The following is a 13,121-nucleotide window of genomic DNA, read 5'->3' on the forward strand; positions in this document are numbered from 1 at the left end:
CTCCACAACCTCTCTGGGCACTCTGTTCCTATGGTCCACAGCCTCAAAGGGAACCTCTTGCATTCCAGTTTGTACTTCTTGTCTCTTATCCTGGCACTAACATCGCTGAAAAAGCTTCACTCCATCTTCACTGCAACATCCCCACAACTAAGCACCAATAAGGTCACTGCCTGAGCATTCTCTTCTCAATTTTTGTGGCACCTATGTCCACCAAATATTTATTTCTATTGATTTTAATAACACACCTCAAAGTTGAACAGCAGCCCCCACTCCTTGGAAAAATTAAAGAAACTGAGACTTTAAATGAACACCGGGTTGTTCTCCAAAAGGCCCAATCACAAATTAGTTATTGGTTCTTACACAGGAGAAATTGGAATGGTTCAGGAACAGAGAAAAAGTAATGGAAATACACCTTGGAATTTGGTAGTTGCTTCAATACATTGCAATACACGTAGTGCATTCACATTAAGTGATGTTGTACTGGAGAATGATGAAAAAAAATTACTGAGTGATGTTGTCATATATAAATATGAAACAGAAGATGCATTCCTTATTATTGACAGTGTATATAAAGCACAAATCCCAGGTTCAAATTGGACTGAAATCCCTGCTATTTATTCTGTTCTGACACTGTATTTGACACTACAAGTAGAATCACTCCTAATTTTTATAGAAGTTATTTTTTTCCCAGTATTACCTTGATTTTATTTTTCAGTGCTTCAAAATGACTAGTGCTTGGAGACTTTCAAATGAAAGACAGAGAGGCATAAACAGTTACAGAACAAATTGCTGGATAATTACTGTAGTGACTTTAATGAAGTCACAATCACTACAACAAAATCTTGAATTGCCTCTGTTGCTTTTGCAACTCCTATCATACTCACACTATTAAACATTTCACACTGAACATCTCAGTGAAAACGATGATTAAGATAGAGCTGGGGTGAGGATGCAGAAACACAACTGTCTAAACATATCTAAAGAGCTCGACTATCATTTACTATATCTGTAGGCAGCATGGGTGAGCCGGAGACTTTTCCTATGCAATTCCTTCCTATTGCTGCTGATATTGAATTTCAGGTCTCATGATATACTTGACTACACTGTATTTTTCTTTATCCATCACCAGTTAAAAAGCTCTTGTTAAAGCTATCAAGCAGAAGATAGTTCAAGACACGAAGGAGTCTATCAGGAGGCTGTAGTTATTTTCAGGAACCACTCTGAAAACCAAAGCATTTAAACAACTCATTTCACATGGTGCCAAGCAGCTTTATTTTTGCAGAATGAACTGAGCCAACCAAATCCATCCAGAAGGACAGGAAATCACTAGGAATACCTAAAGCTCCAGCACATTTTTTTTAAACTCCATTTTAAACTCTGAAAATCACTGATTCAGCTGGAAGCAGCAACCAAACCCTATATATTCAGCATTATAGTGTCAGAGAATGGCTTGAGTTAGAGGGAACCTTAAAGATTATTGATTTCTAAACCTCCTGCTGTGGGCTGGTTGCCACCCACCAAATCAGTCTGCCCAGGTCCTGTTCAACCTGACCTTGAATATCTCCAGAGACAAGCATCCACAGCTTCTCCAGGCAGTCTGCACCTGTGCTTCACCACCAACCCTAGTGGATCTATTTGGTATTTTCTCATCTCACAAAGGAGTGGAGTAAGGAAGAAAAGAGTCTCCTCACAGGAGATCCTCCAAAGTAGACAGAGGGGTACGCTATAGACATCCACCACCTATCAAGTTCCACTGGCCTTCTCTCCATGTTTTCTGATCCAACTTAGTGGCATTGCAGACTGCTCTCCCTAGACACCTAAGTCTCACAGGATAGGCATGAGTGTTCTGACACCAGGCTGCAGCCCTAGGTGCCATCATACTAGCTCCAGCTATGGTCATTCAGCTTGGGCTCTGACAGTTTCAGGCCTCCTAGGGTGAAATATTATTCTGTCAAGCATACTCTCAGTACTAAAGTGTTTCCATCAACTTTGCCAGCTGTGGATCAATCTCGGTGATGAGGATTTAAAGGCCTTCATATGTTAGGACTCCTGTTGAATGATTATAGAAGACCATCATGTTTGTTTCAGAAGGAATTCTCAAAGAGATGACAGATGACTAGAGTGCTTGCAATCAGACTCGGCAGTTAAAGTAAAAAGGGAGCTTAACAGTAGGACAGTGGTTTCCTGACTTCTTACGTTCTTTCCCTAAGTATTCACGACTGGTCCTCTAAGAGATATACTAGTAGTGCTGGAGGTACCTGGATTTGACAGCCCATGTACTGGGCTCATTTCTTACTATCAGGGAGTAGAGAACAGGACAAAATTGACACTAAACATTCTGTGTTGCAATCTATCACTTAAAAATAAAAACCACAGATCACACAAGGAAGTATGAGTGTGGCAGGTCATTAATATCACCTACCATGTGACGCATTGCTTGTCATGCTTCCTTTATACTCTTTTATGAGTAAAGAGTACTGTCTGAAATGAGAAGCTATACATATTTTTCACATAGTCCCATTTGTTAAGAAAGATGATTTCCTGAAGTTTCCTACTGCTTTGAGGAGTTGATTCAAAGATTAAAATAAGAGAAACAAAAAAACCAAACAAATTTATGATCATGGGAACTTCGTGGACTTTGACATGTAAGCAACTGACTTAATATAGTAAATTCTACATATCTTATTTCTGCTCAGAACTGGATGACTTTATATTTGAAAATAATCATAATCATCAGTGATGTTTTTCTCTATGGCAGAAAACCCATATCTGTAATGGAAACTGGTTGGGAGGTAGGCATTAATATTTTTGCAACTCCAAAAGCATTTAATCATTGTGAAAGCATCAGTGAACTCCATTCCATTCAAAATAATCTGTTTTCTTGGTGCAGATGTTGTCATTTACATCAGAGACTTCAAATTTTCCTCAAGTACAATCTTTCAATAAGTGCAAGCCAAGAAGAAAATCCAGAAAAACTGAGAAAAGTAGATATTTCCAGTAGGCAGAACATCCTTAAGTCAGATTAGGACAAACATCTCATAGAGCAGACAGCATTACACATACGAATCAGCCAAGTCCAGATTTCAAAGGAAGATAGTAATGGGAATCTAAACTGATTAAGTCAGCATAACCAGCCTGATATTCTAATTAAGGTGTTTCTTTTCCACCACCCTTCTGTTCTCATCTACAAGCCTATGCTGGAACAGCTTAGCATTTTTGTCACTGAGAACCACATCTCAGTTGCTGTCCTAGGATATTTTCCACTTCCAAGTTGAGAATTCAAGCATAGCATTAAAATGACTCATGCTCAGATTTCTTCAGCAATATTTCATTTTCCCTGCCCCCTTTTTTTTTTTTTTTTGTGTGTGTGTGTGTGTTTTATCTCCTTGGTGTTTCCAAACAAACATATATTTTTCAGGAAGAATTTAAGCTAGAGAGTTTGGTATTCCGCTGCTAAAAGTAGACAAGTAACAGTCACACAGCCTATACTACCTGATGTTAAATACCTGAAATAAGGGCAGAAAATATACTCATACTAGATGAGAATATTACGCTCACTGAGGAAAATCATGCTCTGAGAATGTTCTGAGTGGCTGAAAGCAATCATGTTCTTTTAATGAACAGTTCTGACAGTTTCAAGATAAGTTAAAAAATGCATCAAAAAAAGAAAATCCAAGTCTAACATTAGTTTCTCTGTTGATGCAAACTGATTTTGTTTCATTGATTTCATTGTTGCTATTCTAGTTTAGCACAGAGCAAAATAAGTATAACATATGTTACTTAGGATTGGTTTCTACTGATGCTATTGGAACTGATGAGGAACATCAATAACCCAATTCACAGAATTGAGATAAATAATGCTCTGTGGTCCTAATTCTACCTTTCTTAGCTTCTATAAATAACAGCTCCCTCAGATATATTTTTAGAACTATATCTCAGAATGTTGGTGGAAAAAAAATATGTATGATAATAATACAGATACAGAATGTTGGTATGTGAGTTTCTAACAGAGATATTAATGAGAAAGTATGGATTCAAGACTAAGTCATAATTTTATGTTAAGAAAATTTAGAGTTAAGCTCTTTTGTGCTGGAAAAATCTCCCTTGACCTTAGTGAGTTAAAGAATCCAAAAGCAAAACTCATACCTGCTTCGAGAATTCTTTTAGAAAATGTAAATTCTTTAACTGGGCTATCACTCATATTGTACTTCAGCTACACAAAAATACAATGTCCCAGACACAGCAAGAGTTGCTGGAGATTTTGTCAGATTACCTCCAACATTCTCTACCTTATTAAATGATTCCCTAACTCAGCTTTCCATAAAACTCCTTATCGTTAGACAATTCAGATGTGTGTTAATATACATTCCTTTGAAAAACAACCAACATGTATAGGAATTTGGGGGAGGGGGGGGAGAGGGGAGGGGTGCAAATACTTTAAGACTGAAATCTTTACTATATTCCAACTTCATGATCAAGATCTTAATAGATAGGCATAGAATAAAGACCACAAATGACATCACATATCACTTTTACTCAAAATACTGAGAGTAGTTACTTTCTGAGGCATGAACACAGAGGCACAGAGTTCAGAATACCACTCACCCTGACATCCAATGAGGAGACATGATTTCCCAGCCACTAATTGCCTGAGATGCAACTCCATGGCTCAGTGCAATTCTTTTAAAAGTGCAGCCAAGCCCTGGGTGACCCTGGCAAGGTCACACACCATAATGCTACACCATATAGTGATAATAACTTGTTATAGGACTAAATAACTATAGTGGCAATAATTCTTCCCAGCAGGTACAATTAGGTCAAGCATACCACTGCACTGGTTCATCTGTACTTCTTCCAGTCCCTAAATTAGCTCATCAAGCTCTGACAAGTTTCCACAGATGGATAAGTTTCCAAGGATAAAAAGAAGTCTTTTCTGGTATGCATGCATGTAGATATCTATAGTTATATAGAAAAGTGTATAAATACATTTTTATCAGGCCTTCCTTCAATTGGCATTGCACTGCTCTTTGGAAGAGCAACTGTTAGCATGAAACACTTTGTGACTTGTAATTCATCATCTACAGCCTTATGCTAAGATGCTTCTGTCAAAAAGATCCGCTGCAAACAAAAGAAAGAAAAAAACAGTAAAAGTAGCAGGAATAACATTTAACATCAGCTCAGTTCACCACAGTACAGCAATCTTACTTGCTTAGAGATATTTAACTCTTTCTGTAAGTGAAGGTAATGGACACTTCTTGATTTCCCTTCACCTCTGCAAGGACCATCAAGCATGGTGTTTTAGAGAAAGATGGTGGGATGAACCTATCAGCCTGTAATTTTGAAAAGCAAATAAAGTACTGGTAAGGCTTTACTAGATCTTTTTCTCTTTTTTTTGAAATTAAGACAATTATACAAAAGTCAAGGGCAAAGCCAAAGAGACAGCTTACCCATTTAATGGCTATTCCATTTAAAATCATAGCTTCTGAAAAGGTCACATTTCTACATTCTCTGGGGTTCTTTTAGATCAAAATAGCCTATCATCACCAGAGTATCATTCGCCCCATCATTTTTCTGTTTATTTTTTCCACTGTCCAAATGATAATTCCAAAGAAATTTAAATACAGAATATTTTTTGAAAAGTTATTTCCAATTAAAGTAAGCACTGTAATGGAGCTCTAAATTTGACCAGGTGCACAAAACAAATCAAGATGACTTTCCTACAAATAAATCTTCTTATCTGTGTATTTCATGTCTCCAAGAGAAGAAAAACATCTTCTCTAGATAAAAGTTTTACATGCAACTCTTTTTTTTTTTTCGAGATTTTTTCTTTGGGTCAATGTTCCACATGCTGCAGGTTTACTGAAATTGCACAGAGTCATGCAAGTTGATGTTCACACCTGGTGTCAAGTAGACAGATTTCACCCTACATCAATAAGGTCTGAGACAAAAGGGCTGAATGTAAAATGGCAGCAGAAGCAAACATCTTAACCCAGATTTACTGAGATATTTAGTCAGAGTTTTATATCTCAGAATTGAAGTCTCAGATTATAATGCTGTCAGCTGTTTTTTTTGTCAATGATTCTATAACAATAAAGAACCCACAATTCTTACTGGGGTAGATATTATAAAAACTTGTGAGAGAAAGGAACGACTGAATGCTATAATGGAGGCAGCCAAACTTCAGTTATAGCTTTAAGAACTCTACTATACAGTCAGGAATCTGCCTTGCCTAAACTGATCATCTAGGCTTTGTATAGTTCAACCCACTTGCACAGGATACTTTTAGGTTATCTTAGCTTAAGGCAGATGAAATTCAGTAAGAGTGAGTTAGGTCATCCTTAAGATGTGCTTCTATTCTTCTAAGAAAACATTTGCACTGGATGTCTCGTTCCTACAGAGTTAAGGTCCCACCAGATGTATCCTATTCACAATCTTTATTCATGAGCTCTCTCCTTCCCTTCAAAATTATGTAATCTGTCCCTCAGGTAGAAGGTTTAACAATCAGGTTCCCAGATTCAGGTAAATGTTACCATTAAGTAGAGCTTTCATGTGTTGAGTTCCTTGTATGGAGAGCAGCCATATTATGCTTTGCTTTGGAAGAAGGATTGCCCTTGAATATGAAGCTAATATTTAATAAGAGTCATTGTTATAGCATCATTTTACCGATGCTGGTGAAAAGCCATTCATAAAACCGACAAACTATGCAGACATTCTTCTGAATATTCACAGCACATTTCCTACTTTGTATTCGCACAGAACACTTAGCAGTGACAGTTTACCAATTTCTTCCCCACAAGTAGCACATAAAACTTACCCCAAAAATCAAAATTGCTTTAATCATGTTGGAAATGCATACAGATCATGCCTCCCATATAGCCTAGGGAGTGGAAATCATTTGCAGCAACATGTACCACACCAAGCATGTCTAGATTTCACTTAGGATGATTTACAAACAGCAGGAGGGATAAAATCATTACATAATATATTAAGATTTCTAGCTTCCTAAGAAACTTGATTAAGTTTCTGGCTACTGAAGGCTCTTATGCATTATGATGCACGTTACTACAGAAATTTCAGGGATTCTATTTATTAGCTGATTTTCTTTAGGGAAAGTTTGTAGAGAACTTCAGAACAAACAGCCTTATCTCATGACCAACTGTAAGGTAGCACAGGTAATTTCTCTTCCTTTTAGTACATAGATAGCAAGTATGCACAGAACAAACTTTCAGACTCCAACTTATCCAAACTGATGCGATCAGAAGAACAGTGAAGAAAAGCACGATTCCAGTCCCCATGGTAGTGTGGCTGTACAAGCAGTGTATTATGCTTCTGGGTTATTCCTTTCTTAGTTCTTGAGCCAGACATGTCTGCTGCCTTAGGTGACTGCTCATCAAACTTCACTACGCAACGACAACCACTCGACAAAGATTTCTAAATCCTACTCTCTTAGCAAATGCTACTCTTTGATGTTAGGAATTCTGGGTCTGTGTTAAGTTACCTCAGGCCAAAAAAAAAAAAAAGTCAGTGTAACACTACAGACACTCCAGATCAATTGTTCAAGAGCACACTAACATGTTTTGAATCCATGATAAGACTTGTGGAAGAGCTGTGAACGCACATTTCTAGTTTTATTTGCCATAATGTAGGTGAAGCACTACAGATTGCACTAGAGGCAATGCCTTTTTTATTTTTTTTTCCAGGAAAAAAAAATCAGATATACATTAAATGATTTTTTTTTTTTTTGCGAATACATATTACCTTCCATCTACCATAAGTAGCATCAATATAAGTAACAAACCAACAAAAGACTTTGAGAATAAGATAATTGTAAATAATAAGATTACTATTACATAAGTTATAAAAGGTTACTCTCACTTTACAAAATGGATCCCTCCGTGAAACTTCATATTTTCACTGCAGATAAATCCTTCAAAGTTTAAAAAAAAAAAACAAAAAACCTACTGATGAGTCTCTAGAAACCAGTCATTCACTTGAATCTGAGTCTCAGCATTGAATATGCAATTTCATCCATGTTGCTTTGTATTACCACCCAGAAGCAGAGAGCAAAGGGACAGAATAGCCTGCATAGACTAAAGCAGGTCTAACCATTACTGGCAGATAAATAGATTTATGGGGAAATTTTGACTGTGAAGTGCTTTCAATGGCTGTTGGAAAAAGGACAAGAGACACCGAGTCCCCAGAAGGTCCAGCCCCCTTTTGTAAAAGATGGGCACAACGTATCTGAGAGGAATCTTCTAGAAGGGAATGTCCATCTACTGATTACAAAAGTTGAGCAGCTTAAATTCAATACCAAATCCTTGGAAGACTAAAAATATCTGAAATTAAACCAGTGTATCCATGCATCCATTCGTAAGACACTGTAGGTTAATGTTGATAGTGATGAGATAAAAAATTTGGAGAAAACAGGCATGGTACTTCATTAGAAAGCATTTTCATTATAGAACTCTGTTTATAGAAGACCAGTTCATTATACTTATACTAAAAATTGAACTTTATGACAGTGCTGTTATGACTCCCAACAATGTCAATGGCATTTAAACTCTCCACTTGCACTGATCTGCCCAACAGTACCCTTCAAGTACACATGTGGAAAAAAAAAAAAAAAGACTGGATCATTATCTTGCCATCAATAGTAGTATTTTAAGAACTCTCCTTTGGACATGAGCTACGCTTTGTCACAAGCTGTCACAAGGCTAAGGCGAAATGGCACAATTTGTAAATAAAGCCACCAGTCAGTCCATGAGGTCACAACAGATTTGATGGAAAATATTTATTGATTTATTTTCTGCTCAGTTGTGGCAGTAGTTACCTTAAAGGATCCTCAAGGGTCAAGCCAGAGACACATACCACCTATGCATGCAAAAAATCCAGTTTTCTCTTGTTCCACTTGGCCCTTTTTCAGAAACATTGTCCAGTATCATTACTGGTAATGAAGAGTGCTTCTGGATGTCATTTGTATCTGTCACATAGCTATTGAGAAGACAGTAAGAAGTCTTCTCAAAGAGAATTATGTCCTGGGATGACTGGATTGCCCAAAGTTTTTTTCTCTCTTTCTTTACTAAATGTGGAGTTAGGTGGTTTGAGTCTTGATTGAGAGCTGGATTTTTCAAAGCCTTCAAACAGAGAAGCTGTTATTGTTCCCTCTATTGTTCCTCTAGAGAATCTGTGAGGATACATGCCGATATTATCATTTTGTTTGATTGCTTGTTTTCACCTAGCCCTTGTAATTGTTTAAATTTCTTTTCAGATTTCATTTTAGTGTTCATCAGAAGAATAAATGAGTAAAGAGAGCTGGGAATTAGAAAATAGGACAAACAGTGAAGAAACAGCAGGCACAAAGTGACTCATTGTGGGGTAAAAGAGGTAATGCTTCATTCCTTCCCAAACTCATCTTTTTTACATTTTTACTTAACTGCCGTCTCATTTTTCATGCTTATAGATGTTTGTGAGACTGCTTCTCTGCGATCAGGGTGCATACTGAACACCCAGTGAGGTGCATAGCATCAGTGGTTGTGATGAGCAACTGGAACTGCTCAGAACTTCTGACATCTGAAAAAAGTCATAACGTAAGATTTCCAATTTCACAAAGCAGTGGGATTGAGTTCCAGATTTGAACTCAATATTCAAATGATTATTTCTTCTTACTAGCTGGCTGGACATAACTGAAAAGCTTGAACTATCCAAAAGAGAATAAATTTTAATTACTGGATCTGAGCTGAAATTTAGATGCTTTAACTTGGATATCGCTAGTTTCCCAGAAAACAACATTCAGTTCAAAGAACAACCTGCATGGGCAGCCTTGATGCACTCAACAGCACAGTAGTTTGAGTTCTCACTTGATTGTATTAGGGTAGAAAGTTCATTCCTGTTGTTGAGAAGCAAATCTTGTATTTCTCCAACTTCCAGGAATCCTATACTTTTCGAGTCTTGGAGTTTGTTTCTCTTAATTACTACTTTTTGAACTGTCAAAATTTTACAGTAATTAAAATGTAAGATAACATGGAAACACTGACAATGTACAGAACCTTTAAATTCTCTACTCTGCATTTTTAGTAACAAAAGAAACAAATCAGTTGTTTTGCACCAGCATTAAGTGCTCAATTCACATAGATTTTGAACTGATTTGACTACCTTATCTGATGCAGAAATCCAGCACAATAAGACCAAAGATGCATCACTTAGATTTGATAAAGTTTGTAATTGTCTGTTCTCTTACACTTGAAAGTTAACTTCATTACCTGAGAGAAAGGTGAATAATCCATTAGAAATGCCATTTAGATTGTGTGCACTCTAAGCATGGAAGTAGAAGTGGAATCATCAAAAGTCACTATATATAATAAATGAATATTATTGCTACAGGCAAATGTGTATATACCTGAGAGAACAGTATACATAATTCAGTTATAAATATAAATGTTACTTTATGTTTTATGGTTAAAAAGAAAGCAATGTTGGTATCAATTTTGAAGCACCTTTCTTATGCTCATAAAAAATACAGGAAGTGTTCAGTGGGATTTAATAAATAATAAGCAGACAGCAGTATAGTGGATAGAGGTGATGAATAACCAAGAGGAAGAGACTAAATACAATATTTGTGTATAATTAAAGCACTGAGCTATTGCTGGTTGATTTAATTAATGGCACCTTCTTAATTATAAAGTGTCTTTACTCATAATTTAAAACTGCGACAGAATGTCTTTTGCTCATCCAGAAGCAAGAGACAGTGGAGAGATGAAGTGTTTTATTATCTTTCTTGAATAAAGATGAGTTCTAATATAAGGCAAGCACACTGCAGTGCCAAAGTGCATGAGAGGTTAAGGGAGCCACAGGTTAGGATTTACAACCAGCAGATGGCACTCATTTTATTTAATTCCATTCTATTGAACAATCTTCCATTCCATCATGCAATTTTTTTATTTATTCATTCATTTTAAGATAGAGACCAACTTTTGCAGAAGGTAAATAAAGTTTCTCATGTTGATCATGTTGAAAAGGTGAAAGAGAGGTTCAACTTGTTTTAAAATTTCCCAAAATTTCACTTTTTAATTGGACAAGCAAGCAAACAAGAACGCAAGCTTAAAAGAAATCTAAAAAAAAAAATTATTTCAATTTACACTAAATGTTTCTAATAGACACACAAAGAAAATTCACTTGTTTTGCCAAAAATTCCATCCTAATAATATATTTAGATTAACTCAAATCTTTTCCCTCTATCAATCTCTTTATTAAAATCTTCTGCCAAGCAGTACCATCAGAATATCTTTTGCAAGCCAATATCGTTGCTCAAACTACAGAAATGTCACTTGTCAGTTTAGACTCAAAATTCAACAACTGCTCTCCAATCACAGGGAGGGCCCTTTCCATTGTTGGAGGCAAAGCTCATTTATTCCATTTCTTAAATTCAGGCAGATTTGGCACAAGAAAAGCAAGTCCGTAGAGGAATAGTTACAACGCTAATTTCTACTCTAAAACCCAGAAACTAGACAAGGAATTTCATATTGGGTCATCAATAAACAGCTACTTTCAAGTCAGAGCCTACTAACACCTTTATAATTACTTGTAAAACTATCCAGTTCCCACTCAGTTCATCACTAGAAGAGCATGCCTTTTTTGCTAATACTCAATAGCACCTTAACAGGTGATTGTTACCACTGGATCTGTGAGGGTTATTTGCAGGCTATGCATAATTGCAATTGGGTATGCCTAAAAGCAGAAAGAAGAGGGTTTAATCTGGTTTTAAGTTCCATGCCCCTGTGCTGGTTTCATGTTTCCTGGCAATGGTGTAAACAGCAGCATGGCAGATACAAACATCACCCAGGATCGAAGAACAGAGCCAACACAGACAACTCAGCTGCCAGCTACTCACATCATTTCATACAGTATGCTGGTCTTCCTCTAGCTGTAATCTAAGTATTCAATAGAACTAACTTGATTTACTTATTAAGTTGCTTGATCAAAAAAATGAAAGAAAAATTGAAATAACATTTGCCTTCAGGTCTTGACAATATGATCACTCCCACTATTACAACAGTGCTTCTGGCAAGTAAACTGGATGAATGAAATAACCTGTTCTACAGATAAAATGCTAGTGAGCTTGTAATCTCTTCTGCCTGAATAAACTGATCCATGTCTGTTTGGCATAGTTCTAATGGCAAATTCCATGCCGCAGAAGGACTGTGAAACAAGATTCCTGGAATGCAGCCAAAAAGGTCTGGATTTTTATAGAGCGATCATATTTTCTCTGGATGCCTCTGGCACAGAAGTGACCTCTAATAAAACTGGGTTTTATGTCCCAGCTTCATAGTTACTGAGAAGAATACTATCATACTACCCTTTTTCCCCATCATCTCTAGCAGAACATGGATTGGATTAAGAATTAAGGAAGTGCCCAAGATTTAACCTTGCTGAATTCGAAATAATTTTCAGTGAAGGTACTTACAAGATTTAGAAGAAATCTATCCAAAATCTATCTAGCTAAAAAGCTAGATTCAAAGGCACAGAAGCTCTGAGGTTTGGGCATCTCAACTATTACATCTGTATGATATACATACAGCGCAGTAAAGCAAAAAAACAATAATTCTACTTGTTCAGTTACCACCTGGTCTATGTAGACAATGTAGTGTTGAGTAAAATAAATAATTCTGAAGTAAACTGTGAAAAGACAAGACTGTTGAGTAGAGAGCTTAAGAAAGCAAAGACTCCACCATTCTCACTCTACCCAAACTCTGGAGTTGGCAGTGAGTTCTGTGGTAAAGCACATAGAAATTTATATATGGCTTGCCTAGTATGTGAACTTTTTCCATTTACCCAAAGCCACGCATGCCTCTGCTTCCCTTTCTTCTACATCAAACCCACTGAAAACTCTGAAAAATGGCATCTAATAGCCACTGCTCTCAGTGAAAAACCAAGGTGAGAGACAGTGTTTACAAAGGTCTAGCATAAAATGAAAGGGGTCATCAATTTGTTGCTAGTGCATTAGGTACAAGCTGGGCATGTACCTATCTGGGCAATCCAGATACACTCATCCTAGAGTGCATCAACCACTCCAGTTCAGCAACAGTGGAATGCAACTCAAATTCATTACAGGTTTAAGTTTAAAG

The sequence above is a fragment of the Tympanuchus pallidicinctus genome, unplaced genomic scaffold (genome assembly GCF_026119805.1).
Source record: "Tympanuchus pallidicinctus isolate F22 unplaced genomic scaffold, pur_lepc_1.0 scaffold15, whole genome shotgun sequence".
Taxonomy (NCBI): Eukaryota; Metazoa; Chordata; class Aves; order Galliformes; family Phasianidae; genus Tympanuchus; species Tympanuchus pallidicinctus.